The sequence below is a fragment of the Cimex lectularius genome, unplaced genomic scaffold, assembly GCF_000648675.2.
Source record: "Cimex lectularius strain Harlan isolate CLEC.00 unplaced genomic scaffold, Clec_2.1 scaffold63, whole genome shotgun sequence".
Lineage (NCBI taxonomy): Eukaryota > Metazoa > Arthropoda > Insecta > Hemiptera > Cimicidae > Cimex > Cimex lectularius.
In genome coordinates this window covers 1,736,625-1,757,521 of record NW_019392694.1, presented here as the reverse complement: position 1 = coordinate 1,757,521, position 20,897 = coordinate 1,736,625, and the positions used below count along the sequence as shown (strand labels likewise).

At 34.1% G+C, this 20,897-nt stretch overlaps 1 protein-coding gene and 1 non-coding gene across 4 annotated transcripts in view; both read right to left on the bottom strand.

The window, feature by feature from the left end:
* LOC106674167 (transmembrane protein 132C) overlaps positions 1 to 20,897 on the bottom strand; it is a 210,897-nt gene that overhangs the window by 132,207 nt on the left and 57,793 nt on the right. The gene's annotated exons all lie outside the window — the stretch shown is intronic.
* Trnad-guc lies at positions 10,396 to 10,467 on the bottom strand. Its single transcript has one exon. It is a non-coding gene; the product is annotated as a tRNA-Asp (tRNA).

The following is a 20,897-nucleotide window of genomic DNA, read 5'->3' as shown; positions in this document are numbered from 1 at the left end:
ATTTATTTTGTATTTTTTAATCGTCTCGATTGAAAAGAAACACGATTAACTTTGCGCAAGGGATAAATACTGATGGAGACTACACCTGACCTTTCCTGACAAATTACAGAATGAAGTAGCAGTTTCAACCTGGCTCGAGGGTCGTAAATTCCACCGACAATTTGCGTAACTTTCTTTTCTCTTTTTTATGCTACTCATTTCTTCCCGACTGCAATTTCCTTTGAAATACAAAATCACTGTCCGTAGCTTATTAAAACCAATCTTGCGTGTTATTGAGCTTAAACTTGAATCCGCTTATTCGAAATTGGTGAATTGCCCGTGTCGGCATCCACACTCGCCGCCCTTCGCCCCCACCACATTTAGCCCCGATCCAACCTAATTCCCCCTCAATTAATAATCGTCAGCTCTCCCTCGTATCTTTCCCTTAAGTATCACGTACCCCAAGATGGTCAAGTACAATACTTTGAACATGAGAACTTCGAAATTCCTCATGTATTGGTCAATAATGTGCAATTTCTTCTCCCAGCCAATACCTAAAATATAATACGATTTGGAATCTCAATCGCAGGCAAAAATTCGATTAAGCGAAAAAAGCAGAATGCCTCAACACATCACCACATACTCTTTCCGTTCTACCCCTAAACCAAGTTATGCTCCCCTTCATGAAGACTTTGTTAAGGTAGGGACACATCACTTTTTCGTAATCCAATTTTAGTATACATTCTTGTAACTTCAAGTTGATTTATTTCTTGTAAAGGTTGTAACACATTATGATCATTTTTTTGCAGCACAATATATTTCAACTTGTCCTGACACAGTACTACTTTTTTAAGTTACTGTTCAACTCTCGTACTATGTTAATATGCTCTCTTATAAACGAAATTGTCGCTTCCCTTAACCTATTAAAGTTTGCGCTTGGATGTACATCCTACATAGTTTAATTCTCAATAACAATAAAACAACAATTTAAACTCCGGTCGTCCAAATGGTTCTAAGTTAGCCTCCTTAAATAGCTTTGGTGAAAATTTACTTGAACGCGGTCAGCTCCAAAGTTTTGGCCCTGTTTACAGTCGAAACAGCCGGGGATTTTTATGCTGGTAATGCTTCATTTTTTGAGGTGACAACTTTGCAGAAAATACGGTGGAACTATGTTTTCGTTACGTATCCGACACCGTAAATTCCTTCCGTGAGTTTTACGGCGCAGTTAATACCAAGCCGTGACCTCTTCAACCGTAATAACGTTTATAATTCGCCAGGCAAAAAACCAAGTCCACCAGCTAAGCATTTTCTATTTTAATTTATTATCTTTCTTAACATTTTTGCGACTATATATATATATAAATTTCTGAATTTCGGCGTCTTAAGTCAGACATTCAAAGAGAAATAAAAAAAGTGCATCAAGACGAGATATTTATTTTTCTAATAGTTTCATTGTAAATGCAAACTTAATTAATATATTTTTCATCTGATCGGGGTTAGACTAATTTAAACACTGTGACTACACATAGTTTAACATAAATTTTATGTTGATTTGAGACAATAAATTTTATAATTATTATAGAATGCATCTAGAAATATTCGACGGACTTTTGGAGGTACTTCTTCCTCATATTGTTCAACAGGACACAAAATGGAAAATATGAATCTGCCTGGAAGAACGACTTATTCTGACTTATTCGGTGACAAGGTATGCCCTCACAAGATTTATTCTCAGCGAGTTGCAGCATAGACTTCGTGAGTTCTTCTAGAGTTCAAGAAGAAGAAAAGAAGAAGCAAAAAGGTGGAAAAAGTCAGTTCTATAAATAATAGGGATTTCAGTAGCAACCCCATAAAATTTTTAATTAATATAGAAGTGTCTTAAAACCGTTCGGCCGATTTTTGGGGCTACTTCGCCATCATATTATGCTGCGGTTTGTGCTCTAAATTCTAAAGTATAAGTAAAAGTCTTTAACATTATCTTATCGAATAGAAAATATATTTTTGGATAATCTGGTCAATCGCCCCCCCCCCCAATATATATAATATTATGTTGTATTATGTATTACTATTGTAGTATTGTACTATATCGTATTATGTATATAAAAAAATTATGTAATTTTTTATATACCTACATAAATAAAATATAGAAGGACACATATATGAAAAATAATAATATTTTATCGGAATTGAAAATTACACACTTCTTTCTAAGCCCCTCTTTCCACTTTCTCTCTCTCTCTCTCAATCTCTCTCTCTCTCTCTCTCTCTCTCTCTCTCACTCACTCACTCACTCACTCACTCACTCACTCACTCACTCACTCACTCACTCACTCACTCACTCACTCACCTCTCTCTCAGTCACTCTCTCATGGCAGTCAAGCTGTTGCGCGACTTCAAATTGCATGGTTATTCAAGTGATATAGACACACTAGTCACTAGACTAAAATACCAGCACAAGACTATAAAAATGACCATTCAACTGATAGCATATTTTAGATAGTAAAGTGATAACTTAGACTTTGTTTTAATATTCATCGTTCCATTAGGATTAGTCTTGTTGTGTATATGATTTACAATATAGTGATGACGTGTTTCCGTTTGACAATTGTAAAATTTTAAGGCGTGTAGGGCGGCTAGCATAGTATTTTCAACTGATATAAAAACATTGCATGAATCGAGTTGCGAGCGGACGTAGTGAAAATGGGTCACGGAATAATCTAACAGAGAAGGAATCGATTCATTCAGACAGAATTATCCGAAGTGAGCAACTTGTAGCTTACAAAGGGCGGCATTACGCATACGAAAAATTTTGCACGCCTCGCTAGCTCGATCGGAAAATCGTGATAAAAGATGTGATAAATTGACGGAACAGAAGCGGCTCGAATCGATAGCGCAGCTAAGAATTATTAAACCTCAAGAAGAGGGTAGAATCAGGGCGTGGAAATGGTTTAGCAAATATATTATTTGCGATAAAGCCCATTGCCAAGAAATTTTTTCACGGCGATGAGCTTCATTGCCTCACTCGGCAAGAATTATAGCCGAACTGAGACTATAAAAGAACGGAGCTTTTAAAGAAAACCAACCTTGGTACTAAAAGTCACTTTTTTACAGCCGTCGAGTTAGCTGTAAACCGCTGAAAACGGATGAAACATACAGTATCACCTATTTTTACACGTCAGAGGCCGAATCAATAATAGAGGGAATCCTCTCCCTTTTTCTAACAAAGGACAATATTTATAAACAAAATACAAATAGAAACGTGTAAGTGTAAAACATCAAAGAATGAATAAATGCACCATCCTTTTTAAAACTCCTGGTGCACCTAGCTTCTCTGACTTCCTTTTAGATAACAGTAAATATGGGAATGCAAACAATTTTCAGCTACTATGTTTATTCAGTAGAGCGACATTCTTTCCCAGTAGGTTTTTATTAAACAACCCGATGACCGTGTTATTGCGGTCTTACAATTCGAAATGAATTCAAGTATTGCTGCGAAATTAGCAAAAATCTTTTAAATCCTTTAATCTCTCTAGAATGTGAATCTTTTGTATATCTATCTGTTTAAATAACGTTCAGTAGGTGTAATTACTCTTAGAAATGAATGTTGATTCTGGAAGCTGCAGGCTTAAAGGGCGCAGTATATATAATATACCTTAAGAGTTATTACATTGCTTTGTTTTGTACTTTCAATGAGCCAGTGTTCATCAAGGAATTTGATTATTTGAACCTGTTGCAATGGTTATATAAGAAGAGTTCTGTGTTCGGTCTTCCCTGTTTTCTTACAGTTTTACACACCGTTAGATTCCAATCTTTCTCTGTTTCCCGTTTAGTCTATAGTACCTCGTCAAAAAACCTATTAAAATCGGACTATGTTCTTTCTTTGTATTCTTTAATTTCTTTCTTTTCAAATCTGGCATTGAAGTGCTTATATTGCTTGTATCTCGTGGGTGATTCCCATACCTTTACTATCGAGGTGTAAAAATGTTGATAAAGGAAAGTGTGCTATCAAGACTCTGTTCCCTTTAATGTGTAGAGAATCTGGGATGAGCCCCCAAAATAAACTCATTGTATATAAAACCATAGTCAGGCCAATGCTGGTATACGCCTGTCAAGTGTGGCGATACACAAGTAACACCAATATAAAGTGCCTACAAACAATTCAAAATAAATAAATTTTTAAGGTTAATTACATCCTCTAAAAGAAGTGTTCGTATATTATATATATATATATATATATATGTAGTATATTATATAAACTATATGCACGAAATTTTAAACATCCCATACATTAAGGATGATATCAAAAGGATCACTAGCTCCTTCTATGAACGTAGCGCTGAGAGTACAAATATGACAGTAAAGAATGTGGGAAACTATAACCTCAACAAAAATTGGAAACACAGGAGGATCAAACACATTTTATTATGACTGCTTTGCATATTTATTCACTGTGATATTATTTATTAAATTATTTATTAAATTGTTTATTAAGTTGTTTATTAGATTGTTTATTAAATTATTTGTTAAGTTATTTATTAAATTATTTATTGAATTGTTTGTTAGGTTGTTTATTAAATTATTTATTAAATTGTTAATTTTACTGTTTATATAAGTATTTATTTACCAAAGTAGTAAATGTCAGACTATGTATTGTACAAGTCTATTCAATGATTTTAACTTATTAGTAATTATTTATTACCTTGCTTATTTATTAACTTATTTATGAAATTAGCTAATATTAAAGAAATGTGTTGTTTATCAAACTTATATAGTGTGCATATGTAGTCAATGACTTATGATTTGTAATTCATAATAAATGTAATTATTTGTAACTTCCATATTTATGAATGTATTCTTTCTGCAAATGGTTTTTAGTACAATTTTCACCACTGTTCTAATTTCTCTTGGCCAAATCAACAAATATTGTAAATATACATAAGCCCTCTGCCATAAGGATGTATAGTGTCCTAGGCATTTCCCCTTGTAGTCACTTTGTACAAAATGTATGTAAAAATAATAGTACATAAAAATAAATCAAAATCAAATCAAATCACCATACCTTTACTCACTATCACATTTCGAATATGTATTTTGTAGGCAAGAAGAGAGTGACCCTGTATTGCATATGTAACATAATTTTGGACTTGTATTCAGCCTGATCTTCGAACTGTGACACTCGAATTTAGTGCTCTGATGACAACTAGGCATAGCAATAGGTTTGTTTTTGTTTTCTTTGTTCTGATTTTTTTAAATAGAATTTATTTATTAAAACTGGTCAAATGTATTAATTTTGCTATGGCTAATTTAGTGATACAAACTCTTTAGTTCAACCATTATTGCAGTTTAATTTAGTTGAGGTGTAGATGTTTTTGAGATGCATCGATTGCATGCGAATCATGTGGGTACATGCTTATCAGTACTTAATTTCGGTAACAAATACCACTGCTTCTCTTCCTTCTTGCTTCCTAGATGAACCAATATACCAGGCTGTATCATCGTTTGGCCGTGGGGAATTTTGCCCCGTTCCAATTTCCCTAAACTTATCTGTTAGGCTCATAAACTATCTTCGAGTAAAAAGTCGTTATTCTGTCAAAAACAAGAACCATGGTTCAACTGATTTTTGGCTTTTGGTCGAAAACAACACCGCGCGTATGACGGAGAAACAAAACATAACACGAGCTTCCATCATCCCTTTACTGGAACAAATTGCTCTACCGTCCTATAAAATCACTGTTTTTCCCCATGGGCGACGAAAACACCCATTTTTAAAAAGCTGATAACCGAGAGTGATAAATGGCACAACAACATTCGGAGAAGTTCATGGGTCATGTACATCTGGTCGGAAAGAGGTACTTTATTACGAGCTTCATCCACGCAATCAGACCTTAAATTTCCAGAATATACTGCGCCATAACGAAAGACAAACATTTTTTAGAGAAATTAAGATTATACATCGTCCTGTCTTTGTTATTTTGACTGATAATTGTGATTAATGACATTTCCGTTACATGGGAGAATAACGATCCGCTAAATCTACTAACAACTATCTAAAATAAACTTTAATTCCCTAGTGAGTGACAGATATTTTATTATAATTTTTATTTATTAAGGTTCTTGTGTGAGATGATTGTAAACTCAGGGGTAGCTTCCCAATTAGGCTTGTGATTCCTCTCTACAATCACGTTTAGATACCTTTCGGGAAGATCCAAAAGGGGTGCTAATTGGTGTACTAAAGAGATCAAATTTAGGCTTGCTCATAAACCGCTTCGTGGTTCCATAAAATTTTCTTCCTACATCCCGTAACAGTATGCTAAACATGTAGATCTCTAATGTTTCCGCCATGTCCAAATCCAAGATTTCCACCTAAGATCTAATGACGTTCTGCGGTAGAGATAATGATAATTCATTTACAACGTCTTCTGTTTGATGTTTTCTACCCTGTGTTAATCAGGTTTACCCGCTTTCCCGTTTACAAACGAATCTTTTATGGTCTGACACCCGGGTCGGAAAGATGGCTATTTTTAGACAAGGTTTGGAGGTTGTTGGTTAGCATTCTTCGGCTAGTTTATTATTAATTTGTTTACAATTCAAACCTTGGAACGATGCCTGACTTATTTGGCAGTTATTCTCTTGCCCATTTCAGAATAATGAGGTTTTATAGCGCAGAGTCCATTAATTTCCACGTAGAACACTGTGACCCAGGGAGAAGCATTTCTCAGTTTGGGATATTCATTTGTTTCGGTTTGAATCAATCAACAACAAGTTTCAATATCTTGTTTGGTTAACTAAATTCGTAGGCAAATAAAATGGTAAATAATGAAAGAAAGAAATTAGCGAGTTCCAAAAAGAGGTGATCTTCCCTTGTCTTTTATCCCTTGTTTCAAGTATAAGGTTCACCAATTTAGGAAGCCATGTGAGACTTGCTAAATAAGAAGGCCGTATAAATTACACTTCCGTTGTTCGAAGACTTTTTTCAGGTAACTAAAGAGTAAGGCAACAAGGGTATTCACGATCTTTGTGTTAACCCTGTTAACTCTGTTAGTTCATGTTAGATCGAAAAAAATGATGAAGTAGACTTGTAAGAATCGACTAGTTAACATTGCTCGATCTAACAGGCCAGTGCCAATGTTAGATGTTAGGTCGAAAATGTAGTCACATTGCTATCCGTTAGGGCGTAGATAACCAACGTGGTAGCCATGAATTTAACAGCTGTTTTTTTACACGTATTTATATTCTTAAATACGCATTAATTAAATCAGTCCAATACATTTCTTTTGTTAATTTCTGATCTGTCTTCATATTCTCATTCATAGTAGTTATTTTATAAAGTTGTAGGCTGTTAAACGTTAGTATACAAGTGGGTGGTGATTAGTGACCGTTAATCGATAATTATTCGTTAAATTAAAGTGTCAGACAAACACTTTGAGCCCTGAAGATGATCTCAATAAAGATCGAAACGTTGGCACGATAAAGAAAATGTTTTTCTGAAACCTACATCACACCAGACCGCATCTCACGATTTCTGAATAATTAGTATACAAGTTAGGTATGTCGGCACGAACTGAAGCGTATCATTTGTTAGTACTTTTCGAGTGCATAGATAGCATTTTGAGTGAAAGAGTTGATTAATTTTCCTTTTTTATTAAGTTCTGACATCTTACAATTTAGCACAAAAGAAAACCAAAACAAACAAGAACAAGCCTTCAAGGACTGTTACAGCTTTATTTTTGGTTCTAATTTCTACCAATCCCATGCGCAGCATTGTAGCACGTTTAACATGGTAAGAAAAGAAGGGGATGTTACTGGACATTTCTCTATTCGAGTTAACACGAGTTAACATGGTGAATACCGCTATTAACTTACTATCGAACAAATTTGTTTCTTTATGCTTCTTATTTGTTTTTCTAAATCTATTAAGAAATTCTTTATAAAACTCATATTCATTCATATTTCCGTCTATTCTTTTCTTATTTTCAAAATATCTTTCTGTGTTGTTGAACGCATATTCTCTATCTGCTTGTACGTCTAATGTACTCGTCATGTCTAATGAACCTGGCACAATTTCAGATATTTGTCCGTACAGTAAGCAGGCAAAGTTTTTGTGATGTTAACAGTGTGCTATTTTCTTCTATGGTGCAGTATATGGTTATGATGAGGTTAGTTGAGGACGACCCTATTAACCAAAGTTTGATTTAGGTGTTCGTTCAAGCCATTAGATTGTGCATTGTCTACTTATGTGAAAAACAACTGGATACTAAGTTTCTTTAAATAGTGTGGAATCCAATGTACGATATTAACACAATAGCAATATTTTTATTTCGTGTTGTTTCTGTGATTGAGTCAATTAATTTAACATAATCAATTACGATTTGTCTACTTGATGTTAAAATCCATGCATGAATATACCGGTCAATTAATAAATTGATATAATTTATCATGTTGCAAATAATTGGATCAAGGCAGGATTGAGTTGTTCGTCTTACAGTCTAAGTCATCGACGTGTGAAATCAACAAAAACACCTCAAATAATTTATTTTATATCGCGGTTTATAAATTATTTACAGAGGCGATGATTATGCCATTAGGTGTAGTTTATAAAGTTCTAAACGTTTATTTTAAAAATCAGAGACATTTATTTGGAAGGCGAAAATATCGAGGGAATTTTTTTATTGTTTCCAAAAATATGTAATCAGAGGTTTTTGAAGGTGCAAACCCAGGTTGCAAATTACGTATTTCAATATCTACAATACCCATGCAATTGCTAGCAACCATTTTTATACCTTTAAAAACCCTAAATAAATATTTTTGGAAAACCAAAAGAACATATTTTTCCACAAAATTTTCGCCTCCGATATAACGGAAACCTTACTGGGGTTTAGAAGCTTATGTATGTGTAATGGGACAAGCCTGGCCTTCTTTAATAAATTAGAACCGGAGAGCAAAAAAGGTTTGAGGATTTTTTGTTGATTTAAGCGTTCTTTTTCCCACATTTTAATGGCATAAAATCTGATTATTTTATCGATTGGTTGCATAGTCTGAAAGAACAATTATTCTGCTAATAGTAAATAACGTTGAAGTTGAAACACTTGACATTGAGACAAAAAATTTTATTTGTTTAATTTATATTTTTCTCAGCTCCTAGACAAGAACGCTCAGACACGTGCATAATATCTATGACCTAATATCACCAAAAATTCCATTAAAATCAGTGATTACACGTCCTAAGCACTTCCGCGTTAGTATCAAAAGACGAAAGAGAAAACTTGAATTCTTTTTTTTCTTTTTTTTTTAATTTGATTAAATATTTTAAAGGTTAAAGTAATACATTTTAATGCTTCTTTTGACTTATTTGGCCGCATCCAATTATGTAATTAATATAATACGTTATTTTACTAATCGCTTACACTGTTTTTACTCCAGACAGTTAAAATGTATATTCCTATAAGCTTTAAGATAATTCATTTAATTTTTTTTTTATTTAAATACTTATATTTGTTCTTAAATATGTATACGAATACTTCGCTGCGATCCCTTTTTCTATGTAACAAGAAGTCATTGTCACATACAAAATGAAGTAAATGAACAAAAGCAAACAAGGTTTCCGCACTCTGAACAAAAAAAGATTCATGAAAATCCTTTCGATTCGTTTTTATCATATTAATTCGCAAAGCGGTTGATTTGAGGGTAACTCAGCTGATAAATTTATTCCAAAATATTGAATCATTTACTTATTGTTATATTAATCTGTAAATGGGTAAGCGGTTCCCGGAAACTGGTCATGAACATTTTCTCGTTTTCAGCTTTGGTTCCTAAAAATCCTGAATTTATTTACAACCCCCCCCCCCCCAATTAATTTAAATTCACCCAAGTCACAATTTTTCATAATGAAATCAAGTTTTACAGGAAAAAATGTAAATTATAACCATCCAACGTGTTCGTGTCGGCTAATTTTTATTGACAAACACATTTTCCTTACTTTTTTTTTCTCTATGGATATATATAAATAGTATATAAAACTTTTGATAATTATTTAATTAATTAACAACTTAAACTGTGTTAATCGTTAAAAAAATTTCAACAATTTTCCAAAATGCCATCAAGTTTTAAAGGAAATATGTGAATGTTACGGCGAGGATCGACCAGTTTTTTTCAATGTTGAAGAGGATCAGGTTTATGGTCTTGAAGGAAGTTTTATGCCAACAATGTGCGACATATAATCGCATCATCAGGGCACTGCTGCTGGATTATATGTTAATAATTAACACTATGTGTACGTGTCAGGGATTGTCAGCAAATTATTATTTCTACAAACCATTTTCCTTACTTTCTCTATCTGAAAAGAATAATGCATAATCATTTGATAATTATTTAATTAATTAACAACGTAAACTGTTGTTAATCGTTAAAAAAAAAATCCTCCCCGGCGGGGAATCGAACCCCGGTCTCCCGCGTGACAGGCGGGGATACTGACCACTATACTACCGAGGATCGGTGTCGACTTTCTCGAAATAATCGTACTTTAATCCTTACTCCCGTCTTAGATCAAATTATTAAAGCAACACAAATTATTTTTATTATTATTATTATCCTTACTTTTTAATATAGAATTAATACATAAATTATTATTATTGTTAAAAAATAAATTTTATAATCAGTTTTTCGGATCTTATCGAAATTAATAACAATGTTTTTTATTTCAATAAATATTACCGACGTGTATCAATATTTTTAAAATACTTATACTTCAGACTACTTTACATTATTAACCGTACTGCTTGATTATACGGATATTAAAATAACATAAACCGTTAATAAAAATACATACCAATAAGGCTAGTTTAGTGTGTTATGAACCATGGAAATACATACTTCTTATCAGCCAACAAAGAAATTGTAAAAGATCATCTTTTAATTTTTTTTATAGGAAAAAAAATTCACTCAATTTGGCGGAAAACAGAATCTGAAGTTTAAATTGTTGCTTAAAGTAACGGTAAAAAAAAACAAAAAAAACGGTTTGCTTAGAAAATAAATCATTGGACTTTCATTTGATTGAACACGGGCGACTTCGCCAGACGGGACACGATAGGATCTAATCGTGTAAACATGAAGTTAATTAATTTATTAAATCAACATTTATCATGGTTCAATCAATTAATGAAGTTCTTCGAGCGGTCGGTCCCTTTTGAGAGGCCTAGGCCGAACGGTTATTATTTGCTCCCTTTTAATTAGTAAAAGATATCCTCCGCACGGTTCAATCAGTGGTAAATATTTCATTATAAAATGTATAATGAAAGCTTAACAGTTTATTAATTATTAACAATATGGTAGTATCAATACAGGATGTTATCAGATACGTTGTTTTTTTAAATTAAATTTTTATAACTCCAGTAACTCTTCAATATGAGAAATTTTATAACTTTTTGACTTATAAATTACTTATTGAAAGCTTTTCGTATTTTTATAGAAACAAACATGCATGTTTTTACTTATTCAATGTACATCAAAAGGTTTTTTTCTTGGTGTTTGAAAATTGTTTTTGGTTGTTTAAGCAGGATTTTCATTTGATTTATAATTGGCTGTTTATTCCACAACAATTCATCATCATACATACTAAAAAATTCCTCGAAAATGGAATGAAAGTAATCTTTTAATAAAAGTTTTAAAAAGTGTCCAATTTAAAATATATACCGGCTTTATTTGAACAAAAATGTATTTATTAGCGAGTACGTAGTCGTCAGACCTCTTAATACCCGAGGATTATCGAGAAAGCTCGGGCACGAATGAATGTGACATGTGTTATTTGACTGTATTTATTAGCGTAGTTATAAAAGGTGGGGCGGGAATATTTCATTTTTGTACCAATGTACAGTGCGTTTAGAATTTGTTTGGAACTAGAGTCCCCAGAGGAATATCGAGTACTCTGGGGCAGTGTGAATGAAGTCTGTTGTGTTAATGTAATTTATTAGCGTGAATGATCGCGGCTCTTCCCCAATTATCTCTAGGAATATCGGGATATTAGGAATTAATTCTTGCGTGTGAAATGTGAATGTAATTTATTAGGGTGAATGTTCTTACTTAATTGCACCAAGGAGTACTGAGTAATTTAGAACAGTGAGAATGTAGTCTGGTGGTGTGAATGTCATTTATTAGCTCGAATGGAAAGGCTTCTTCCTCTATTAGCCTAACTATACTATCAAGTTTGTAAATATATATTTTTATTATATTTAAGAAGTAATTTATATATATATATATATATATATATAATTTCTCCTCGACTGACGAGGCCGTAGGTAGACGTGGTTGGCAGTATGTAGGGTAACAAGAGAATCGGTTACCTTAAAATGCAACACTTAATAGATGTGAATACAACGGCTGCAGCGTCGGAAAAATGGATTAGTAGGAATAAATTGCGAGAAAGAAAAGAAAAGAAAAACAGTGAATGGGCGCCTGGCGATGAACAATTTGCCGGTCCTAAAGCTATTCGCAAGATATACATACTGGGACCAACGTAGAATAATAATATTCATGACTTCCTTTTGTGTCGTTTATTGTTATAAATCATTAGGTCTTTAACTTCAAATTTTCACTTTCTTTAACGTTTCTTTCTTCGCTTTCTGACCTAAATACAAAAACCATAACAGACATACGCCCCATATAAAATCATATACAGCTAATTCCACAGTCTGAGTGTGTATTGTTCTTTCTCTTATAAAAAAAAATATATTTTAAATTATTGTTATTTCGCAAACGCCCATTCTTTACTATTAGAATAGGTCAGAGCAAAGACACATAGAGGAATGGGGCAAAAAGTATGTCTTTAATTTATCTACAACATTTGTATTACTCCACGTTCCCTAATAGAAATGATAATAGCCCCACAAATAGTTCCTTTTTCTTTTTCTTTTTTCAAATTCCTAATTCTTAAACAGCATGTCTTTGCATTGGAATAAAAGGGTAAAAAATTTTAATTATACCCAACGGAAGGGGAAAAACCATCCGGGAAAGGGACGCTGCAAACTTCTTGCATTATGTAGGCGATGGCGCAGTCTGCTTTAGTATTTACTACTTGTAAGTTACTTACAAGTTATATCCCTACGCGTGGAACTTGACGGCACGAGGGGCTGTGAAAAAGTAAACCATGGCCTTACATCTAATTCTCAAATTTAGACTTGCCTAGGTTTTATTTGTATGAAATGGCTCAATTCAGCGTTATTGGCTTATAGACAATGAGAAGCTTGAAGATGTACTTTATTAATAATCCATTATATTTCGTGATCCGATTGACCAAATAACTTCTTTCAATTAATTAACCTTTATGTAAGGTATTGGTTGAAATGAAAAAGTTACTGTCACGAACGGGATTCGAACCCACGACCTTCGGCTAACTACGCCGCTGCTCTACCACTTTTTGCCGTAATGCAATATCGGGGGCAAGGTATGACAAACCGGATAATGTGGAAAGAATTATAAAACACCTGAAAGAGATTGAAAGTTATAGCAAAATCTATGAGCAGACGTTAGGTCTAGAGATGCAGTTTAAGGGTGAATTATGTGATTAAAGGAATGAGTTGCTGGAAGGAGAGAAGGTATTTATTAGCGAGAATGAAATTGTTGGATTTTTTAAGGGCTAAAAAACACTATTAAACAAACCCTAGTAAATATAACTTTTTCCTAATATCTATATATGTTTCCTACGTTATCTCTTTCTTTTTAAGGCACGATACTTTTGTATTTGCAAACTTTATTTTGCACTATAAACATATTGCTTCAAGTCGGAATAAAATGTTCTAATGTACATAATTCCCACAAAATATGATTTGTTCCTTCTATTTTTTATTCATGGTACGACGACAGACTTCTAGGACATTCAAATGTACAATTATTATTATTGTACATCATTATTAATTATTAATGATTAAACGACAAATACAATTGGTGGATTGTCATAATTTTTGTCACGAGGTAAAGTGTTTTATTAACAGTAAAATCCTTGTAACGTTCAAGTTTTAAAAAGAACGTTTACTTCTAACTGAATAATTTAACAGGAAATTTTGGAATATAATATTTAAGGCAGCATGCAATCTGTCATAATTTAATTATTTCGTCATGGTTGTAGTAGCAATAAAACGGTATCGCATCAATAAAATTGTCGTAAAGTACAGAGTTATGACGTCGGTTACAGACAATGCACATAATATTTTAATCATAGAATAATTACTTTTAAAAATTGAAAAACATAAGGAGAAATATAATGCGTTATTTTAGAGACTTTAAAAGTTAACTTTTAAAAAAAGTTTAAAGCGGGGAGATCTAATGGAATCTAAACGAAAACTTTTTTTTTAAATCCTTTAAAAAAGGACAAAATAATTATTTATTATTTATAAAAGTACTTTACATATGAGAACCGGCGGGATACAAACGAAACCAATAAAGTCGGAAATTTCTCGGCTATAACTTAACTACATGGACATAGGACAGATAGCCCCTCGCCTGAGTCCGACCACAACTGGAAACTCCCTTCGGTTTCCGTGTGTGGCTGGATATAAAATAGAACTTGAGCAACTAGTCCCATCAGAGATAAAATTTGCCTCCACTCAGAAGAGAACCACGGAAGGTCAATATCCGTGCGATCGGAATTTTTGATAAATATTCAAATAAATCAAATGTGGGATGTATGTAGTGAATAACCACTAATTAGAGGGGGGATTTGACAGATACGGCTTACAAAATTTAATTTATTAAACTTCCAAGCACGTTTTGTTTTCATTCAAAAGAAAAATTAGAAAGATCGAACAAAAACTAGGTGCATATGGAAAACATTAGAAAAACAGCTTTACAGTATGCGCGATGTTGATTATCCAGCCAGATGGCTCTGACCATCTTTTTGCGCAGACTATCAAGCAGTACTAGTATATTATACACAAACTCCAATATGTTTTGGAAAGATTAAACCAACAGTTGTTATGAAGATTAACATTGACAAAAATAAATATAAAGCTATTGACAGAAACTAGAATGATTAAATAGTTATTGATGGTCAAGTCTGCCAGGCGGTGAAAACTATTATGTACTTGGAATCTAGGTGGTTGTCGAGAGGGGCTGTATGAACTGCAAAACAGAAGTGAAAAGCTACAAATGCCTTTCAAAAGAAAACAAAGAGAAAGTCTTCTACTCCATTGTAAAATGTATTCTCACTTAGACATTGGCAACTAGGAAAACGTCTAGCAAAATATTGTAACACCGACCTCTCTTCTCCTGTAGAGGTAGATGAACTCATACTCCGGACTTAGATGACTGATGTCACTGTATCTGACACTCTATTTATCTGACACTGACTTCTGACTGTCTCTAACCCCGACATTCAATCTGATTCTGACTCTGCATCTCACTGACTTATCTCTGGGTACAGGTTTATGCCCTGATTCATCCAGAAGAGACCTCGTATTACGTACATTGGATGGCGAGACCACGGAGGACGTGAACCTCTGTCTGACGAGGTTTTGTACGTGACATTGCCTTCCCCCCCCCGATCCTACTGGCTAGGTCTCCGGTGCAGTGTGATTATATTTTCGAGATTTAGGAGCTGATGAGAATTTCAGAAGGTGCATTAAAAAGGCAAGGGCGGACCCAATAATGAATGAAGAAGTGAGAAAGAAAATGGAAACAGATAAAACCGTTGCAGAAAGGATTATTAGAAAAAAATTAAGACGCATATGCCCCGTTAAATTGCAGAAAAGGCTAAGGAAGTAACTCTTCAAGAAAAGGAAAAGAGGCCGACCAGCGCGAACATGATAAAGAAATGGAAGAGCGATGAGAGGAAAGATCGCGAATTCTAGCATGAATTGACTTTATGGCAACTTCGGTATGTCTATCAGGTAGACCAGCAGGGGGTCAGATCGAGCTGCTGTAACCGGCCCGCCAATGGCGCTGGCCACTGAAAGCGATTATCGTCCGGCTAATGGTGGGGGAAGCAATGTCTCGCTGACAATGATATTAAGCGTCATAACAACCACTTCCACTAAATTCAGGGCGATTCACACCAGGGACATTCATTTTCACAGGGAAAACCGGATACTAAAAATAAGAACTTGGGAAACATTTAAGTTTTTACTCTCTTTTCAGAGGTAGGTCTGATGAGTCAGGAATATAAGTAGGGTCGGGTACCTTCAAAATAATATCAATGGTTCTTCAGGTTTCACCCAACCATTCAAAATCTCGCCATCACCGGCGAGCCGCTAAGCTGTTTTGGTACATCGTGAGTTTTTGTATGTACCCATACAGACATACCAATGTATATAGTCCAAACACAGTCATCATGAAAGATGACGCAACTACGCCCTCGCTTTTGGTACTAACTCATCACTGAAGATGGCAAGAAAATCAAAAACCTTACAACATTCTCCACAACAATTCTTACAACATACTCGCTTGAAACCTCTAAAAAACGGATCGTAAGTTGACCTGATTTCAATTAAATTCAGTGACAATTAATATAAGCTTGAAAATATTTTAAACCTGGTATGACTTAATGCTAAACGTTCGAGCAATTTTCATTATATTTCTCCTTGAAAATGAAACAGTTTAGGGCGTGATGTTGTGGGCGGAATGTCATTTAATTACAATAGATCTGAGAGGCCGCGCCCGCAAAGCAATTACCAACTAAACCCTACAGCGTGTAAAATTATTATACGAGTAATTATTAGCTATTGTTGCAATTATTCAACTCCGTCCCTCGAGGCTTGATCTATATAAATCTCCCCAGTGACATCAACCAACGGACTTAAAATCATACTCGATTGTATACTTTAGTTTTATTGTAGTTAAAACGTCATGGAAATTTACCAATTGTAGTTGAATTAGTTTATCAAAACAAAAGATTTTTTTGTGTACTTGAACTTGCTTGTTTCGTCGGTCAGAAGTCTAAAAGGTACACAGGCGAAATTCGCAACTGAAAAGAGTCGGTTTCTTGCCCCGCCCTGCTTACAACCCTAACCACTGAAGACGGCGAATTGCAAAAACGTACAGGTTCACAATACAACTTTTCCTTTCACGGTTAAAATTTAACGGTAATCGTACAAGAATGTTTCAAAAATCGATATCGTTATATCAAATCCGACATTTTGCGGTTTCCCACGCATCAATAAGGATGCCTAAATGGGGCCTCAATTATTTTTCCAGCTATTTCGCTCGCCGGCTATTAATTAACAGAGATCTCGGCCTCGGATTTGCATTACGACGACGGCAGAAATTTCCCGTTAATAGCCGGTCGTGATAAGAATGCTAACAGTTTAAGCGAATTTAGCAATCCAGTGCAATTATCCATTTAAGAAGAGTTTGTGGTCAGACAAAAAATAAAAATAAAGCCAGAGAACACGCTAGGGCTGGTACGATAATTGTTATTGATATCAGCGTGTAATTTTTTTTTTACCTTGCATACTTAACGTAATTGTTTTCACGATAACAGACATAAATAACACCGGAACATGTTTCTGTTACATTTTACTTTTGATTATGCTTGTTGACGAGATGAAACAAGATAAATTATGTAATGATGTAGAATGCTAATTATGGATAATGGAACATGGTATTTGATAAACATGTAGTGAGCCACTGATTGTAAATTTTGAAGGAATTCTTTGCTCTGTACAAGAAGATAATTTGGCCGATGACAACATAGGCCAAAATGAAGCCTTAATTGTTTCTAACTCGTCTTAAAAGTTCGCAAGGCTTAATAAATAATGGTTAATGCAACAAAAATTGTAACATTTGTGCTTGGCTTAATTCAACATACAAAATTATTTCAGGAACATCCTTTCATTACCATGACATAAATAAAAACCGTCACTCTAGTGATTTTTTATCTAAATTTGGCGTTTATTCCATCACTGTTCCCAAATAGACTACTAAAGAAAGTGACTAAATTAAAAAATTAACCTTTTGAACTAATAAAATAACATGACTGTTACGCAGACAGCCCTGAGTGAAATTATGATAAAAATAATCTTAATAGTTTTATTATATTATATATATTTACATTTAATTTTGTATAAAAAGGAAAATCGACTGCGTAAGCAGTTAAACTACACTAGAAGCTTTAAAAATCAGTTTCGGACTAAAATAGTTGTTTGTGTTTTTTCGTATGATAGAACTCTGAAGCACTTTAAACTTTGAGCTTGTCTCAGATTGTAAGTCTATTGATTCTGAACTTTTAACTTAACAGGTCGATACAGAGTGGAGTGTTTCTTTTTTTTAACCACCCTAGTTTGATCAAGCGGAAAGCTATTCCGAAACAAGACAATCCGACGGCGTGTCGTTCGTCACAACGAGGCTGTTAATCACCCAGACGACATCCGCTTTACCATCTTCCACCAATGATATGATTCTAGCCGAATCTATATCACTTAAAACAATCACTCAAAAAAAATTGAAACTTTAAAATGGTATAACTTAAAAAACGTCAAACCTCTGGAACATTGGAAAAAAAACTTTGCAGAAAAACCAACAAAGAAGAGACTGACTTTCAAACATTTATTTACAAAATCCACTTGTGAACACAAGTGGGAGATTTTATCGGTGTTCTATTTACCTCTAATCCAGCAGTAATAAGACCCAAAATAACCTATGGATAATTAATCTGGTGGACCAAAGCTCAACAAAAAGCTACTCAGTCACTAGGCAGCACAAAAAGATTAGCAAACCTATGTAACACAGGGGCAATGAGAACAACCCTTACAAGTGCACTAGAAACTCTGCTAAACCTACTTCCACTGGAAACATTTATACAACGAGAGGCTAGGAAAAGCACACTTAGGATCCCAAACAATCAAATTGGAATAGAACTAAGCAATTTGGGAACATAACCATAATTAATCAAATCAGACACCAATTCCAAGAAATGAGGACTGACTAAATGATCCCGGAAACATTCTTTACAACATCCTATAAAGGAGAAGAAGACCTCAGGAGAGAATCAGATACAACGGCATGGGGTGCAGATGGCTCCAAAAAAAAACGAAGGAAACGTATCGGTTCCGTATTTTTTGTACAAGCCCGAGATATGAGCAATCAAACTCATTAGAGAAGTACACTTCGGTCTTTCAAGCTGAAATACATGCCATCAACGCTTGTGCCCTCCTAAGATCCTCATAAGATCTGATAGCCCAGCCGCTATTAAAGCATTATCATGCAAAAAAATAACATCAAAATTAGTCAGTGAATGCATCCAAAATCTCCAATACCTGGGGAAACACAACAACCTGATGGTGTATTGGGTGCCAGAGCATAGAGGAATTTTGGGTAATGAAAAAGCAGACACTCCGACCACAGGAGCGCCTGCAAGACCATACATAGGCCCTGACCCTATACTTGTGATAACAAAAACAAATATAGAATCCTCCATCGCAGAATGGATCTAAATAAAAAAAGTAGAAGTGGATAAACCCTAGCGGCGCTAGACACAATAAACTTGTGATGAAACAACCATCCCTGTCGTCTACACAACTTGGGAATATACAACGATGATCCCATTGCAGATTGTGCAATTAAAAGGAGGAAACAGCCACCCATATCATCTTCGAATGCGAAGCAACGACTCAATGGAGATTTAACCTAACATTCAAGAAAAATCTAGGGAATAAAATTGTAGCAGCGCAGTCAATGACTTGATATTTCTAAGAAGAAGGATTTAGTCTATTGCACTGAACTAGGGAACTAGGAAGGACAATTAGCCAGAAGGCTGCAGTGCCTGGGGAACACCAACCCTGCCTCCTAGTATCCTCATTCCCATTACCTCTAATCCTTTAAAACTGACTAAATATTGTAAGTTAATCAATGGAGGATTTTCTAAGATATAATAAAAAATATTAAGGTTGGCCAATTTTTTTTTTTGCCTGCCAGAACTTACAAAACAATCTTAAATATGTCTACAGATGGACTTCAAGAAAATTTGACATCACCTTTAAAGAACTTAAATGTGGCATCAGTAGACATATTTAAGATTGTTTTGTAACTTTTAAATATTAATATTGATTGTCAAATATGTTAAATATATAAATTTGTTAATAATAAATTTGTTAATAATAAATATTGTTTTTCAAAATGTGAAATTAATATAGGCCCTGACTTTAAAATATGCAGAAAGCGTGGCAGCAACACTTGAATTTACTTTTTTCTGCAAAATAAGGTATGCCTTGACCAGAGTGTTCGTCAGTTTAATAATAATCATGAACTTTTATCGATTAAAAACCGAAAAACTTTCAGAAGTGTCAAAAATGTGAGATAATTTTGGTAAAAACTTAACAAAATGAGCAAAAATTTAGCCTCCCAAAGTAATAAGTGTGTTTTAAAAAAACTTGAAATATATAATTAATTAACATACAAAGTTAGTTTTATTAACGCATCAAAAATTATTATTTTTTTAGTAGTAGTTTATTTAGTAGTTATATAATAGTTTTATAATAGAAAGTTTTATTTTGGTCTGTGTATCCTCGCGGGTTTTGTCAGTCAGAATGTGTTTTTAGACACCTTCAGTGCCCGTGGTTTGTATGTCTTTTTATAAGGCTGTAAGCTACATAATCTGTTAAGTATGTAGAAAAAATTTGCAGTTCTGTTAATTATTATCATCTTAGCCGGCTTAGTCACACTGTTTTGTCTGTCAGAACGCCCTTGAGTATTTTGCCATCTTAAGTGGTTGACCTGTGTGTTATCCCATGTCCTTTTTTACGTTTCAAACCTCCTTCCCTCCATAATCATTGAACTGTTAACCAAAAGTGTAAAAAAATTCGTGGCCGTTTATTATCATTCTGGTCTGCATATTCTCGCTACAATGCTATTGTGATTGGCTGATTCTCCAGATTATTGCGTTTTTTCGTTTGACAACTGTAAAAAAGTGTAAGAACTACGACTGAAACAAGCGTTTA